Source organism: Carcharhinus amblyrhynchos, chromosome 15, assembly GCF_965287045.1.
Source record: "Carcharhinus amblyrhynchos chromosome 15, sCarAmb.v2.hapA, whole genome shotgun sequence".
NCBI classification, from domain to species: Eukaryota; Metazoa; Chordata; class Chondrichthyes; order Carcharhiniformes; family Carcharhinidae; genus Carcharhinus; species Carcharhinus amblyrhynchos.
In genome coordinates, this window is record NC_137338.1 from 8,151,517 (window position 1) to 8,166,392 (window position 14,876).

Consider the following 14,876-nt stretch of genomic DNA (forward strand, 5'->3'; position numbering starts at 1 on the left):
CCACAGAAGTTGGGTTATTAATCACCACAATCAGACCACCCACACTCAAGGCGAAGAGGAGATATCGTACCTGCTTACGAGACCCACTCTGAGTAATGTCATGCAAGACAAGTTAAACAATCCAGTCTGCCGTAGCCTGGCAAAATCCAGGGAATCAGAAGGAAAAAGGGAGGAATACTGGGAAGAAAGAGGGAAGCAAACATATGGGGTTGCTAGTGATGTAAAATACTGCAGAGATTTGCAATCATGAATAAAAACAAAGCATGCTGGTCATATGACTGAACCAGGGGTGAGGTTCCCCAAATGTGTTAACCTGGATGAAATTCCTCAATTTCATAATCTCCAGCTGGGATATCCTTAAATTGTTGTGCCCCAGGTGAGGAGAGGTGAACTGGCTCCTTTCCTCTATTCACCCCTTCTGAGGATCGCATTAAGATTAATTTAGAAAGGAATTGCTTCCTTCATGAGTACCTTCTTTCAGTCCCAAGATTAATGTTCTAGAAGGACTGATTTTAACCAGGCTTCCTTGAGTTAAAGATAGCGTGAATTTATTAACTACAAAAGTCAAGAAAATGATAAAAACACATGCATATACATTCATGCAGGTTGGAAGTGATAATTGAGTCCAAGTTAAATAAGTAAAAGAAAAAGGATACAAAACAATTCTTGACTTGTGTGAACCAGATGGTGCACATTGCAACTCTTGCGATTCATGATTCCAGTAGCACTGACATTACTGGGAGAATAGACAGTTGAGATTCCAGGGTTGTGCAATTTGGCAGAGAAACCTTCTTGTCCTCTACAAAAATACACACACACACACACACACACACACACACACACACATATACATACACAAAGGTACAAACACAATGCACTCACAGAGACACACATTCTTGCAACCACACACGTGTGCACACACACATGCATCTGTACACACGTGTGCTCACACACACTCATACATACACACACATGCATACAGACACACACACACACAAACACACATACACACTCATATACGTGTGCACACACATACATACATGTATACACACACAAGCGTCCATACATACCCACACACATAACTTTACTATTGGCTTCTATTTCAGTACTTGCATATTCCTGGAAGGCAAAATCCACAAATGCTTCTGGACATTAATTACAGGATATTTATGTAACTAATAAATATTCAGCCGATATGTATCTCCCATTGTCTCATCAGGAGATGACAACTAGTTGATGCTTTAGAGTTATCCTTGTCTGGAAACAGGGTATGGTTCTATTGTCTTTCTCTCAGATTATCATCCATCTGCAATTCAGCCAATAACTGACTTTATGTCCTCAGCCAACTTTGGCTTGCACGTCCATTTAAAAAAGATCACAGGACTTGTTTTAAGTTTGGTATTTATGGATATGATTCAATGTTTTTCCTCTATTATCATGAGATTGGAAATACCCAGCAGACTATTAATCCAGAAACTCAGCTAATGTCCCGTACACTCAGATTCGAATCCCACCACGGCGGCAGATGAAGTTTGAATTCAATAAAATATATCTGGAAATAAGAATGTACTGATGACTATGAAACTATTGTCAATTGTCAGAAAAACCCCTCTGATTCACTAATGTCCATTAGGGAAGGAAATCTGCCATCCTTATCTGGTCTGGCTCCATGTAACTCCAGAAGCACAGTAATTGATTCTCAGTTGCCCACTAAGGACAATGAGGGATTGGCAATAAATGCCAGCCAGTGGTACCCATCTACCATGAGTAAATGTGGCAGAATTAGTAGCGGGCTTTGATCCATTGATCTCGAGTGGGAATTTCTGGCTTTGGGGGCAAGCACAGCCAGTGGCAGAAGTTCCAGTTTTCCCCTTAGACAGTTACAATGAAAGTAGCCTGAGAATGCATTGTGAAGCCCATTTTGCTCCTCATTGCCTCCGCTGTTCATTTGACTTTGTCGGAAAGATTCTCCATTAAAATTCAGAGGGGGAAACATTTGCCCTTTTGTCTTTGAACTAGCTGCCAACAACTCTAATGAGCACAATCCAATTCATCAAGATGAAACTCAAGGGTAAGGTACAACTATTAATGTACATTTCCCAGACATGTACTCTCGGTGCGGAGGTCATGATTTTTAACATCTTAATTCTTCTACAATTTTGTGACATTAAATTTTAAAAGCAATTTCCAAATCATTATCCATGCTGACACCTTGACTTTCCTTCTATTGGTAAAGGAAGCAAGCTCCATGGGAAATAGTTCCCCTGGAATTAAATTGTAAATGCAGAAGATGTTGGCGGAATACATATGCATATTTCTTTGCCATATTTCTTCTAGCCAAAGTCGAGGTAAACTGGCTAAAGCCAAAGATATGGGTGTGATAAAATGTGATAATATGGATCAATAAATTTGGCCTGTACGCAAATCGTATTCGAGATGGAAATACTTTAAAGCCAACAAACAAGATGCAGAAGCTTCAAATTTACTAATTGCCAGAAAAGCATTTTAGAAAGGATATGTTAAGGAAAAGATTGAGTTTTTTCTTTGATTTGATTTGATTCATTATTGTCACATGTGTACTGTCACATAAAGTGAAAAGTATTGTTTCTTGCGCACTATACAGACAAAGCATACTGTACATAGAGAAGGAAAAGAGAAGGTGCAGGATGTAGTAGTGTTACAGTCATAGCTAGGGTGTGGAGAAAGATCAACTTAATATAAGGTAGGCCCACTCAAAAGTCTGATGGCAGCAGGGAAGAAGGTATTTTTAAATTCAGTTCAATTCAACTTTACTGTCATTGTATAATGCACATATACAAATACAACAAGAGGGTCGGTACGTGACCTCAGACCTTTGTATCTTTTTCCTGACGGAAAAAGGTAGAAGAGAGAATGTCTGGGGTGCACGGGTTCCTTACTAATGCTGGCTGCTTTTCTGAGGCAGCAGGAAGTATAGGCAGAGTCAATGGATGGGAGGCTGTTTTGAGTGACGGACTGGGCTTCATTCATGACCCTTTGTAGTATCTTGCAGTTTTGGGCCGAGCAGGAGCCATCCCAAGCTGTGATACAACCAGAAAAAATGCTTTATATGGGCCTGTACTCATTGGAGTTTAGAAGGCTGAGGGGAGATCTTGTAGAGACTTACAGGATAATGAAGGGCCTAGATAGGGTAGAGGTAGAGAGATTCTTTCCACTTAGAAAGGAAACCAGAACTAGAGGGCACAGCCTCAAAATAAAGGGGGGGGGGCGCAGTTTAGAGCAGAGTTGAGGATGAACTTCTTCTCTCAGAGGGTGATGAATCTCTGGAATTTTCTGCCCATTGAAGTGTGGAGGCTACCTTGTTGAATATATTTAAGTCACGGGTAGATAGGTTTCTGATAGACAAGGGAATTAAGGGTTATGGGGAGCCGGCGGGAAAGTGGAACTGAGCCACTTCAGATCAGCCATGATCTTATTGAATGGCGGGGCAGGCTCGAAGGGCTAGATGGCCTACTCCTGCTCCTATTTCTTATGTTCTTATCTGTAAATGTTGGTGAGACCAGTGTTTGGAACTTTACATGGAATTCCAGCAGGTCTGTAGCACAGAAACAACTTGGACCAACTGGGCTGATGCTGTTGTTTATGCATCACATAAGCCTTCACCCACACTGCTTTACTGAGTCGCAAAAACCCAGCTTGCAGGTGCAGCAGGTGGTCAGGAAGGCGAATGGGATGCTGGCCTTCATAGCGAGGGGGATTGAATATAAAAGTAGGGAGGTCTTGCTGCAGCTGTATAGGGCATTGGTGAGGCCGCAGCTGGAGTACTGTGTGCAGTTTTGGGCGCCGCACCTGCGCAAGGATATTTTGGCCCTGGAGGGAGTGCAGAAGAGGTTTACTAGGCTGATACCGGAGTTGAGGGGATTGAGCTATGAGGAGAGGCTGAATAAACTAGGCTTGTACTCGTTAGAGTTTAGAAGAATGAGGGGAGATCTCATTGAGACGTATAAGATGATGAATGGGATGGATAGGATAGAGGTGGAGAGACTCTTCCCACTCAAAAAAGACAGTAGGACTAGGGGGCACAGCCTCAAGATAAAGGGGAGGCGGTTTAGAACGGAGTTGAGGAGGAACTTCTTCACTCAAAGGGTGGTGAATCTCTGGAATTCTCTGCCCGTTGAAGTGGTGGAGGCTGCCTCGCTAAATATTTTTAAGAAGCGGGTTGATGGGTTCTTGATCAGAGAGGGGATTAAGGGTTATGGGGAGAGGGCGGGAAAGTGGAACTGAGCCACGACAGATCAGCCATGATCTTATTGAATGGCGGGGCAGGCTTGAAGGGCTAGATGGCCTACTCCTGCTCCTATTTCTTATGTTCTTATGTTCTTACTTATTTATTTCACACTGTCCCTCTGTTCCTTTCTCCCTCATAAGTTTAGCTAGCCTTAAATGCATCCATCCTGTCAAATTCAATGATTCCTCGTGGTAGTGAGTTTACATAATGGATACAGGGTTCAGGTCAGATACTCGTTACTTATTTATCTGTTCAATAACCTAAGGGTCTTAAATATCTGATGAGTATTAAACCTAGTGACCTGAGGCTTCCAAATTGGAACTCGCTAACTTAAGAAAAATGTACAAGTCTCAAACATGATCACATATGGGTCAGCAAATGGATATGAAGGGGAGAAAGGAGACCTCCTGGAATTAGTCACTTTGCAAGAACGGGAGTCAGCATCCCAACCCATCTTGATCATCAGAAACAGGCAGTCAACTGCTTAGTTAGGGCTTGTATTGGAATCAGCCTGATGAACTCCTGTCAGCTGTCTATTAATGCAGTGTCTGATTAAGTTTGCGCAGAGATTTGATTAATAATAAATGTTGAACTGCCATCTTATGGGTTAATTAGAATCGAAATTTTAACAGAATGAAGTAGATCATGTTGCCGACAGATGCCATTATAAATGCAAAAATCAGCTGGTAAATTCATCGGATCGAGAAAGACACTATGAATTGCAAATCAGCAGAATATCTGAGCGGATTCACACAAATGGTATTTCCACTGCTGTGCTTAACTTCCCTGTTACTTTGGAGACCATGTTGGATTTATGCATTCCTTGCCCACTAAAAGCTCACTGTGAAAGTGAAATAATTAAGAATGATGCGCAAATTGATAGCATAAGACTAATCAATCTCTCCAGCCAAGAAAGGGAATGATTTAAGAGGTTAAATCTGATTCCTCTATGTACTGAGTAGTTGTCAGTGATTTTGAAAATGTAAATTCATAAATTTCAGATGATTTCCTCACTTTTCTTTCGTGTTTCTTCTCTCACAATGGAACTTTTCCTGTTCTCTTATCCAGCAGGATTTTAGCATTTGGACTGCTTGCAGCGTGGGGAGCCAGTGGCGTATTGGAAACCTGGGTACAATACTCTTTCAAAGAGTTGGTGGAGGCTTGATGGGCCAAATGGCCTCCTTCTCCACTGTAGATTTCTATGGTTCTATTGTTCTGTGGAATTGGTAGGGTCAATAGAGATAAATTATTTTCTAATGGGATCTCTGGCTTTGGGGCAGAATCTAAAAATAAAATACAAGCAGACCTTTCAAGAGTCAAATTGGAAGTCAGCTAGATAATGCTAAGTTTCTAACCCGCCAGCACTTTTCCATCTATAACCCCCCCACCCCCCACACCCCCACCCCCAACATGGACCAAAGCCCACCTTCCATTCAGGCTAAAATCCCAATTTCTTTTTCTACCTTTCTGTTTCTGTTTTGACTCCAATTCACTCCTTCAATGTTGCTCCACTTTTCTGAATCATTAGGCTGACAAGTTGGTCCCATTGATTTCTGATCCCTCAGGTGCCCCATTGCCGAGGTCATGTCTTCACCAGAATCTACTAAATGAGGCGTGCCCTAGCAAGGTCAGTATCGCAACAGTTTGTAAAGTCTATTTAAGTGTCAAAAGTAGGCTTGCACTAACATAGCAATGAAGTTACTGTTAAAATCCCCTAGTCACCACATTACAGCGCCTGCTCAGGTACACTGAAGAAGAATTTAGCATGGCCAATGCACCTAACTAGCATGTCTTTTGGATTGTGGGAGGAAACCGGACCACCTGGAGAAAACCCACGCAAACATGGGGAAAACGTACAACTCCACACAGAGAGTGGCCCAAATAGGGATCGAACCTGGGTCCCCTGGTGCTATGAGGCAGGCGTGCTAACCACTGGACCATGGTGCTGCCCATCAGCTCCACCAGCAATCAAAGCCCTCCTTTGCTTGATGACTTTGCTTGACCAAAATCAACCAAGAGCTGAAAACCTTGATGCCGAAACCCAAGAGAAAGATAGAAGTCTTTCTGCCCTGAGACTCCAGTAACAAATCCAATTCAACTTGTTTGGAACCTGTTTTTTTTAGGGCAGGATAAAAGATGAAATTAATCTTTGGCCACATAAAAATCTTGCTTTGATTCTTTTGTATCTGATTCAATCTTCTGATGCGTCATTGCTGGAAAATGTATCAGCTCAGTCGGAGTTCAGTCTCAATGAAGGTTCAATACCTGAAATGTTCTTCTTTGGAAAGCAACAAGGTTTCCATCATAAAAAGTCTAGATTTCTGTCAAAATAAAATTTCAATCAGATCCAAACAGAATTTTTTTTTATTTGTGTTGATTGTTCAAGGGATTTAGCAAGCCTCAAGGAAAAATGGATGAATTGACACATTATTTGAGTAGATTTTGACTTGTGTTTGAGTCCATTCCAGTATATGCATTATTGCAAAACTTTTCCGTTCAGTTTTTCCCGTGTCACCCACTGTCCTCAGCAGAGCATAGAAATGGTCAAATTTCAGTTCAGAGAAGGATTTGATCATGAGTAAAATACATTCAGAGAGAGTCTGAACCTGTAGCACTGCCGTTTCTCTTTTCAGACCTCTACAACCTGCTGTTTACTTTCCTGCATCTTCATAGCTTTTTTTTTCCATTATCTCCACAATGTCCCTCATTATTTTTTTTCCCACGTTCTCTCCTAATATCGCCTGCACACTCGGAGACTTTGCTCATGGTACACTTTACTGAGTCATTACAGCAGAGGGTGGTCCAGTGAGCAATATTTACAGCCCCAGGGTGTCTCAGAACACCTTTCGACCAATTATGATTGAACTGAGGTCTCTGATGTTCGGCAGGCAGAAGAAGCAGCTCATTTCTGCTCAGCTAACAGCAAGTACGTGAATGGTCGGTCAGTGAGCCTGAAAATCTGGTTCATTGTTGTCATACGCTAGGCAGGAGGGCGAGGACTGTACAATCGGCCAGGATCCAGATCCCAGTTATTACAAGCAACATCCAAATGGGACAAAAAAATTCACTTGAGGCCAGGTCTGGATCCCTGTAGGATTTGGTTTACAAATAGGGCTACGTAAATGGGGGGCTGTTTCTGCTGGATTTTGGGTTGCCAGGGGTCTACTAGAACATCAGGCTTCAACTATGGTTTATTCCCCGTTTCATCCCACATTCTCTCCTAATATCGCCTGCACACTCGGAGACTTTGCTCATGGTACACTTTATTGAATTATTACAGCAGAGGGTGGTCCAGTGAGCAATATTTACAGCCCCAGGGTGTCTCAGAACACCTTTCGACCAATTATGATTGAACTGAGGTCTCTGATGTTCGGCAGGCGGAAGAGGCAGCTCATTTCTGCTCAGCTGACAGCAAGTACGTGAATGGCCAGTCTGAAAATCTTTTTGGTGCGTTCCTGCCCCTGCCAACTGTCAGGATTGTTGAAGCTGTACCTCTTCTCGGTAAGAATTTGGCCATGGCAGTATCAATGGCATTGGGATGAGAATTCGGTGGTCGGCCTCGGAATTGTTTTTATGCTGGTGTGAATTTTCCCAGGGATCTTCTGCCATGGCAGACCTTGAAACCTGACAGCGACTGCCGTGAAACCGGTTCGCATCCCACTAATGGGATAACAGATGAAGATCTGACCGGAATCTTCCACCCGACCTGGTCAACATGGTGGCACAGTGGCTAACGCTGCTGCCTCACTGCACCAGGAACCTGGGTTTGATTCCCGACTTGGGTCACTGTCTGTGCAGAGTCTACACATTCTCCCCGTGTCTGCATGGGTTTTCCTCCGGTTTCCTCCCACAGTCTGAAAGACGTGCTGGTTAGGTGCATAGGCCGTGCTAAATTCTCCCTCAGTGTACCCGAACAGGCACTGGAGTGTGATGACGCAGGGTTTTTCACAGTAACTTCATTGCAGTGTTAATGTAAGCCTATTTATGTCACTGATAAATAAATAACTCCACATCCCATTCTCCGCAGAATAACATGCCAGTGCAGAACGCATCTGGAACAATGTGGCATGCAGAAGCCAGGGCTTACTTGAAGAAAGCATTGATCAGGTGGGTTTTCCAGCTTTAGTGTCATCGAGAAGACCCATCTTCAGCTTAGTGTGTTCCTGAAGATCCATCTTCAGTGATGGGGGTTCAGAGATGTTGGATGGCACCCAGACATGATGGCGGGATGTGGGCAATCAAGCCTGGTTCGTCATGGAATATTTTTTATTCATTGACAGAATGTGGGTGGGAATGTGGAACTGAGCCACAACAGATCAGCCATGATCTTATTGAATGGCGGGGCAGGCTCGAGGGGCTAGATGGCCTACCCCTGCTCCTATTTCTTATGTTCTTATGTGGGCTTGAAAGGGGATTTCTGACCAGCTAATAAGATTTATTGGCAAAATACAGTATTTCAGGGGACAAGAAATCTGTAGAGAGTTAAAGAATTATTAGGCAAGCTAATGCATGGTGTGGAGATGCTGGTGTTGGACTGGGGTGGGTACAGTAAGAAGTTTCACAACACCAGGTTAAAGTCCAACAGGTTTATCTGGTATCATGGGCTTTCGGAGTGATGCTCCTTCACCAGGTAAGTGGAGCACTCCTCTATTCAAACATTCTCCTCCATTCATCTGATGAAGGAACAGCGCTCCGAAAACTCATGATTCCAAATAAACCTGTTGGACTCCAACCTGGTGTTGTGAGGCTTCTTACCAAGCTAATACATAAGAACATAAGAACATAAGAAATAGGAGCAGGAGTAGGCCATCTAGCCCTTCGAGCCTGCCCCGCCATTCAATAAGATCATGGCTGATCTGTCGTGGCTCAGTTCCACATTCCCGCCCCCTCCCCATAACCCTTAATCCCCTCGCTTATCAAAAACCCATCAACCCGCGTCTTAAAAATATTTAGCGAGGCAGCCTCCACCACTTCAACGGGCAGAGAATTCCAGAGATTCACCACCCTTTGAGTGAAGAAATTCCTCCTCAACTCCGTTCTAAACCGCCCCCCCTTTATCTTGAGGCTGTGCCCCCTAGTCCTACTGTCCTTTCTGAGCGGGAAGAGTCTCTCCACCTCTATCCTATCCATCCCATTCATCATCTTATATGTCTCAATGAGATCTCCCCTCATTCTTCTAAACTCTAACGAGTACAAGCCTAGTTTATTCAGCCTCTCCTCATAGCTCAACCCCCTCAACTCCAGTATCAGCCTAGTAAACCTCCTCTGCACTCCCTCCAAGGCCAAAATATCCTTGCGTAAGTGCGGCGACCAAAACTGCACACAGTACTCCAGCTCGGCCTCACCAATGCCCTATACAGCTGCAGCAAGACCTCCCTACTTTTATATTCAATCCCCCTCGCTATGAAGGCCAGCATCCCATTCGCCTTCCTGACCACCTGCTGCACCTGCAGGCTGGGTTTTTGCGAATCATGCACAAGGACCCCGAGGTCCCTCTGCACCGTCGCCTGCTGCAGTTTTTCGCCACGTAAGTAATACAAACAGCTTACACAGATGTGACTGCAGAAAGTGAATCAAAACAAGTAATTTTGATTTAAAAACATATATGCTGATATTTTAAATGGTTTTTCAATGTAATGTATGCTTGAGCCAATCAGGATTACCAAAAGGCATGGCAGTAGAAGTCAGGAGTTTAAACCCAAAGATCTGGCAACAGGATCAGCAAGTCTTATCAGATGGCATTCCTAAGAGTGTGTTATGCAACATTAAGAAAAGATGTATTCATTGTCCAGACACAAAATAGATATGAATCTGGACACAGGAACACATGTCTATTCAACTTGACAGTGAGCTGGTGGGAATGTCCATTTTAACCTTGTGATAGTGTCTGCCGTTACCTAGCAACAGGGATGGAGTTAGAGCCGAAAGGGGAAACTACAAGCAGAATCAGTTGGACAAATAAGATGTGACAATGCTATTAAGTATTTTATGGTTGGCTGAGATTCCTGACAGAGATTTGTATTAATGTACAGCTGTTAAATGGAATTGATTTTAAACTAATGAAAGGCTGATTTATTGATTACGAAGAAGTATAATTGATCTGTATTTGACTCTGTAACCCAGTTTTTTTGGAGCAGTTCTGTTGTGGCACGCTAGCACAATGTGGTTAGCACTGCTACTTCACAGCACCAGAGACGCGGGTTCAATTCCCAGCTTAGGTCAATGTCTGTGTGGAGTTTGCACATTCTCCCTGTGTCTGCGTGGATTTCCTCTGGTTTCCTCCCACTGTCTGAAAGATGTGCTGGTTAGGTACATTCACGAACAGGTGCTGGAGTGTGGCGACTTGGGGATTTTCACAGTAACTTCTTTGCAGTGTTAATGCAAGCCTTGTGACCAATAAATTAACTTTACTCTATCGTTTGAGCTATTTAGCCCTTCATGAGACTGTGGTCAGCTGTACATTTGTATTGTCTTGTTTTATGTTAAATAAATTTGTTACATCTTTTGCACAGAGATATTTGTCTTGCGAGTTTTGAATTGTCTAAGATTAAGACACAATTGGCCACTGCGTGAAATTTCTCCCCAACAAGGGCGTTGCTGGCTAGACCAGCAATTCTTGCCCATCCCTAATTACCCTTGAGCTGAGTGGCTTTTTAACCCATTTCAGTGGGCAGTTGAGAGTCAACCACATTGCTGTGGCTCTGGAGTTGTTGCTGTTGGTGGAGAGAGGGACTGGGCAGAAGACATAACTGAGTGTGCCTGCAGAAGTGCAGGGCAGGCGATTGACATGGACACGGAAGAATTTTCAAAATTTAAAGTCAAGTTGAACTGGAGCCTTGGGAAGGTTTCAGGAGGATCGGCCAGAAGGGTTGTCTACAGGGGGAATTACAAACCACAACTGGGTGAGATGATATTGGCATGAGGATTGAAAAAGGGAGGCCAGTATAAAAGCTCAGGTGGTGGTAGCCTGGATTATGGTCTTAATGAGAGGGGAAAGAGCTGGCAGCAGGTATGATGGAGCAGGAAGAGAATGGGCTGCGCTACAGAACGGTTGCAAGAAAGGAAAATGAGTCTGGGGTCAAGGATCCCAATGTCATCAATGTAAAGAATCCATTGTTCTGTAGTCACCATACTTAGCTGCATATAGAAGCCTGCAGTGCAGAAACAGGCCCTTCAGCCCATCGAGTCTGCGCCGACCACAATCCCACCCAGGCCCTATCCCCCTATCTCTACACATTTACCCGCTAATCCCTCTAAGCTACGCATCCCAGGACACTAAGGGGCAATTTTAGCATGGTCAATCAACCTAACCCACACATCTTTGCGACTGTGGGAGGAAACCGGAGCACTTGGAGGAAACCCATGCAGACACGAGGAGAATGTGCAAACTCCACACAGACAGTGACCCGAGCCGGGAATGGAACCCAGGTCTCTGGGGCACTGAAGCAGCAGTGCTAACCACTGTGCTACTGTGCCGCCGTTGTATTCAACGGAGGTGAGTGTGGTCCAGTCTGACAACATGGAAACTCGCGAGAGACCCACATTACCTCCACTGGGGAAGGGCTTCTGAAACATTTAGCAGGAAAGCTGCTTCCCCAGCATCAAGATTCCGGGGGTGATAGTGCCGCTTGCCAAGTGAAGTTGGCTAATCAGAGGCTGGCAGCCCTTCAATGAATGGTAGTACCACAAGGGTTTCAGTGGCTGCTGGCAGTACTGCACCAACCCGAGGCCTAGGATTATGGATCGATCCAAACACAGGGATGAGTTACTGGAGGGAAATGGGCAGGGGAGGGGGACTCTCAGTGGGAAATCCTCCCCTTCCCAATACAGCATCACTTGTTCAGGCACTGGGTGCCTTTGAACAAGGGAGTAATGCTAAGATCTCATGAGTTTTTTTTTAATTCATTCGTGGGACATGGGCATCACTGGCTGGCCAGCATTTATTGCCCAGCCCTAGTTGCCCTTGGTCAGTTGAGAGTCAACCACACTATTGTGGCTCTGGAGTCACAGGTAGGTCAGACCAGATCAGGACAGCAGATTTCCTTCTCTAAAGGACATCAGTGAACCAGATAGGTTTTTCCGACAATCGGCAATGGTTTCATCGTCATCAGTAGATTCTTAATTCCAAATACTTTTTGTTGAATTCAAGTTCAACCATCTGCCGTGGTGGGATTCGAACGCAGGTTCCCCAGAACGTTAGCTGGCTTTCGAGATTAATAGTCAACACAAAGGGCTTTGCTGATAAGTCTTCCTCCGTAGTGCACCCCAGGAATATAAGTCCCCCACCCTGCCACCAAACCCACTAAAGGGATGTCAATAAATCCTCCACACCCCTCAACCCCCACCACCATTCCTCCCCACCACCCCCTCCCCTTTCCCTCACTACCTCCCAATAAGAAGGATGCAGCAGGGCTTGTAGACTCAAGTTACAGTTTTTCACTCAGCTGAAGTAGCTGCGCATATTTTTGTCAGTTAATGGCGTCCAATTACTAATTAAATTTTCATGAACAGCCTTTCTGCTCATACTCAAAGTGAATCTGGCAGCAAGTAACCCTTCACTTTACAGTTACAGTCCAGTGGTTCATGGAACAAGACGAGAGGTGTATTCCCGCAGCCAGTTCACCCGGGCAGAGCCCCAACACAAACCCAGGTGGTTCAAATCCAGAGTCGAGGATTGATATGGAGGGGGATGGTTTCACACAGGGGTTTAACAAGTGTGCATCCACTGTGGTAGCAGGCACATTGACCAAGTGTTGATTGGTCTCCATGCTCCCTTGTAAGCCTACCTGGCTAAAGATTATTTTGCACGTTTTGGCAGACAGCCTTATACATGTAAATTGATTAATGCTAAACTCTATTGAACATAATGGATAACCTCTCAGTTCAACCAAGCAATGTAAATAGGATATTGAACAGCCAGAACTTCAACTGTTTAATCTAAGGAATAATATATTGGCATTAGACACAGTCCAGAGAACATTCACTAGTTTGTTCCTGGGCATAGAATACCTACAGTGCAAAAGGAGGGCATTCAGTCCATTGAGGCACTATTCCCGCAACCCCACATATTTACCCTGCTAATCAATCCCCTGACACTAGTGGCAATTTGGCATGGCCAATCAACCTAACCCACACATCTTTGGCGTGTGGGAGGGAACTGAAGTACCCGGAGGAAACCCATGCAGACACGGGGAGAATGTCCAAACTCCACATAGATAGTGACCCGAGGCCAGAATTGAACCTGGGTCCCTGGCGCTGTGAGGCCGCAGTGCTAACTGTGGTGCCACCATGCCACCCCATGTATGGGGAATTTTCTTATGAGGAGAGATTGTATAGGTTAGGCCTGTACTCATTGGAGTTTAGAAGAATGAGAGACGACCTTATTGAGACATGCCAGATACTCAGGGGGCTTGACAGGGTCAATGGAGAGAGGTTGTTTACTTTTGTGGGAGAGTCAAGGACCAGAGGACATAATCTTAGAGTAAGGGGCCACCCATTGGAGACAGAGATGAGGAAAAGTTTCTTCTCTCAGAGGCTAATTAACCTGTGGAATTCTTCAAGTTTTAAAGTTTATTTTTAGTGTCACAAGTAGGTTTACATTAACACTGCAATGAAGTTACTATAAAAAATCCCTTGGTCACCACACTCGAACACCTGTTTGGATACACTGAGGGAAAATACAGCATGGTCAATGCACCCTATCCAGTATGTCTTTTAGGCTGTGGGAGAAAGCCGGAGCAACCAAAGGAAACCCACGTCAACATGGGCAGACTCCACACAGACAGTGACCCAAGTCGGAATTGAACCTGTGTCCCAGGCAGCAGTGCTAACCATTGTGCCACAAGGGTGCCTTATTAACACAAAGGGCTGTAGCCGCTGGGTTATTCAGTGTGTTCAAAGCTAAAATAGCCAGATTTTTAATCAGTAAGGGAATCATGAGTAAGGCGGGAAAGTGGAGTTAAAAATTATCACATCAGATCAATCATGATCTCATTAAATGGCAGAGCAGACTTGATGGGCCAAATGGCCTACTTCTGCTCCTACATTTTACGGTCTTATGCAGCCTCTCCTTATGGGTACCACGCACAAACTAAATATGAAAGATTTGTCTTTATCGAGCACCATGAATGTTTTAGGATGTCACACACAAAAGTGATTGCGCCTTGGATGGCATGGTGGCACTGTGGTTAGCACTGCTGCCTCACAATGCCAGGGACCCAGGCTCGATTCCCAGTTTGGGTTATCGTCTCTGTGGAGTTTTCACTTTCTCCTCGTGTCTGCGTGTGTTTCCTCCGGGTGCTCCAATTTCCTCCCACAATCCAAAGATGTGTGGTTAGGTGGATTGGCCAGGCTAAATTGCCCCTTAGTGTCAGGGGGATTGGCAGGGTAACTAGGTTACCCTAGAGACAGAGATAGGGGCTGGGTGGGATTGCGGTCAGTGCAGACTCGATGGGCTGAATGACCCCCTTCAGTATTGTAGGATTCTAGGATCCTAAGTGGCTGTAATGTAAAAAAGGTGGCAGATAGCTAGCAGTGATGTGGTAACAACCAGATACTTTTACTTTTGTGATGATGGCTAAAGGGGTAAAAATCGTCTGGGACTCCAGGG